This window comes from Azolla caroliniana, unplaced genomic scaffold, assembly GCF_043228905.1.
Source record: "Azolla caroliniana isolate FFs.n. ecotype wild unplaced genomic scaffold, voAzoCaro1.0.p SCAF_14, whole genome shotgun sequence".
In the NCBI taxonomy this organism is placed as follows: Eukaryota; Viridiplantae; Streptophyta; class Polypodiopsida; order Salviniales; family Salviniaceae; genus Azolla; species Azolla caroliniana.
In genome coordinates this window covers 18,232,674-18,236,121 of record NW_028230449.1, presented here as the reverse complement: position 1 = coordinate 18,236,121, position 3,448 = coordinate 18,232,674, and positions in this window count along the sequence as shown.

The window sequence follows — 3,448 nt, the reverse complement described above, 5'->3', positions numbered from 1 at the left end:
AGGATGGTTTGGTATGACATTGGAACAACATGGACTGGCATAAAAAATGAATGCTTGGAACTTGGAACCATTCCTTTTACGTGTGTGTGGTGTGAAAGAAACCAACTACAATCTTTTGAGAATGGTTTGAATACATTATCATTCTTACCGTGAGATTACATCTTAGTATGCCTAGATGTGTTTTCTATGGAGAAAGTGGGTGTTATCAAGATCCTTGTATTGTGCAACATATCTTCTCGTAATAGTTCATATTTCATACTCACATCCAATACGAAACCATATTCCATCGAAGAAAGATGTGTAGGAATGACTAGTTTTTCTCTCCTTAAATATGCAAAAAAGTACAATACATACATAAAATGAAGTAAACATATTACAAGTCTTTCTAAAGATGTGAAAGTCTGACCAGCATATAGATTTTGAAAAATTATTAAGTTTCAAACACGTGTACGAACTCATGAATATAATGCAACTTGTTGAATTATTACTTCAATTGAGCATGTTCTAGATTATTTTGAGATAGCAATAAAGAACACATCATTCCAAGTTTGAGTCGACCTTTAATGTTCCAAAGAAATGAATGCTAAAACATTGGAAACTAAGATATGATTGTTAATAATAAAACTATGGCACGAGAAGTTCGATATTTCCCTAGTCCAATTTCCATTTCAAGCTCACAACAACATCATGAGTTTCTTCACAAGACATAGTATGGTAGCTCAATAGGTCCATTGGGGCATAATGATAATCAATCTTTGTGAATTGTGGGCAAGTGAGAATTTTTGTATTCCTCGATACTCTTACTAAGATCCATTGGGGCGCAATCATAATCAAGCTTTGTCAATTGTGGGCAAGTGAGGATTTTTGTATTCCTCAGTACTTTTATTGAGATCGTTCATTATTCATACACAATATTCACATTTTCTTGCAGTAATAATCAAACTTGCAAGGAGAGAAATGAGGATATCACCCTCTTTGGCTACTCTCTCTCTCTCTCTCTCTCTCTCTCTCTCTCTCTCTCTCTCTCTCTCTCAAATAGAAGCACATTGACCTTAACCTCCCCCCCCCCAAAAAAAACATTGCCATTGCCATCCAAATGCCAATTGGCATAATGCTAGAAAAGTGCCAAAGAAATTCAAATTCACAAATTTGGTAAGATGCTAGAAAAGCAACCAAAAGTTCCTTTGATGTCGACAATACATTTTTAAGTCACGAATTAGTGATTGCGACAAAAGCGTGAGAAGAGAAAGTTTGTTTGATGCCAACAAGGCTTATAAAGCCACATAGTGGTTTTTGATAAAATGCTAGAAAAGCACCGGAAAGTATGTCTAGCGACAAAGAAACTTTAAAACTCTAGGATGGCATAAACGCTTTCCTTACGAAGCCAACCTGAGGAATCGAGAAATCATGTAACCATTAATGAATGGATAATAATAATAATAAAAGAGAATTCTAACAATAAAAAACTAGCAATAGTTATAATGTGATGACAAGTATGTCTTGAGAATCTTTTTAATGTAATTATGCAACAAATGGCTCATGGCATGCCCCTAGCGAATCAAATCTTTAATTTAATTGAAAAAAAATGGAATAATCCTTACATCGGCTTCTATCGCGGGCCAAGGTGTGTTCCTTCGATTTACAGATGATGCGGCATTGGTTCTCCTGTCCTCATTGTCACCATGAGGGCATTTTCGTTAATAAATAAAAGAAACCCAAATTTCCATTCATGTCAAGGGATTCTAGAGCTCAAAAAAATGGCAAAAAACCAATAACCTTTGTCCTCAATATGGTTGGCCAATTCCTCTCGTCAACCCCAATGTCAAGGTGGTTCTGGAAAAATGATGAGACCTCGACAATAAATTGATTGGGTATTCAAGAGGTCATTGTTATTTCTCCAAATGTCCATGATGCTTATTATTTCTCCAAATGCCCCTCCATGAATCACTTGCTCACTTTTCCCTTATTTCCCTAAATGCCCTTTTTTTTTCTCAAATGCCATTGGTTAGAGGGAGTTAAGTCCCTAAATGTTCATTTTTAGATAATCCATTGGGGATGGGTATGGGGATGGGGATGAATTGAATGCATGTAACTCAAGTACCACCTAAAATCTTTCTTGTGTCAACAAAGGGCATTTGGAATAATATATAATTATTTATTTTTTTATTTTTATTTTTATTATTTTAAAGAAGGTTCACCTTGGTATTAATGGAAAGATGCCGAAAGGCTACAACGAGTTCATACAATATATTACAACCCTAATATCCACATCAACCAGCATGTGAAGTATCAAAAGCCCTCATGAAGGTTGTTCCAAGACGAGCGGTGGAAAAAGCCATCTTGGTGGAGCATATCTCCACTTTACTCTTTCTCTAAAAGAGACGAAGACCTCAGCGTTTTTCCAAATTTCTCTAAACTGTTGTTGTCTCCGAATCACAACCTCAGGCTCACCAGTTATTGTGTCCTATTGACCTCTTAAAGTATGTACGAGCATTAACCATACCTCTTTGACTAACTCAACTGCATTTTGTTTAACTTTCTGAAATACACATTTACATCTAGCCTTCCACGATACCCAAATGACTAGAGAATATATCGTAGACCATACCATATCCTCTTCTAGACAACGGACCGATGTAATATCTAAGACCTCCAATACATGTCTTCCATTAGAGAGGAGAAAAAAATTGCCATACTCCTTTTCATAGTTTTGAATTTCTTTAGCCAATCTTCCCCATCTCACAAAACCCCATGTGTACAACTGCCTACCATAAATAGGATATAACATTTTCAACATTCTTTTCCAAATTGCTCTAGCAATAGGACATATCCATAAAACATGGTAAACTGATTCAATGGGAGAACCACAACTGACACATTTTAAATCCTGACAATGTCCCCGCATCCGTGACTTCACAGGAATGCCATAATGTGTCAACAACCATCTAAATAACACAACCTTTTTAGGAATTTGCATGGCCCATAACCATTTCCAATAAGCATTCAACCAAGAATTTGTTGCATTACCAAATCTCCAAAAATTACAAGCTGTTGGTGTAACAATCACATCTCTCCTTAGCATTTCTCTACCCATTTTTATTGAATACTGAAAAAATGGGATTTGCTTACCTAACATTCCTTGCGCTGATCTGATTTGCCATTTCCACTCACCAGGATCCCACAAAAGGCGATCAATGGGCTTAGTCTCATAGAGCCATAAATCAGAGAGATTGTTAATGTCATTTGGATGTGGGTTCAATATCCATTTTTTATCTTTCTTCCATAATATACGAATAGGCAACCTATTCCCTCGAGTTACAATTTCATCTTCCACAAAGAGAGAATGAAGTCGTCCAGAAGGCAAAACTTATTTGGGCGAAAAATATCAATGGAATGGTTAAAATCTCTCAAAAACCACCATCTAATATTATCTTTCCAATTGCCACCA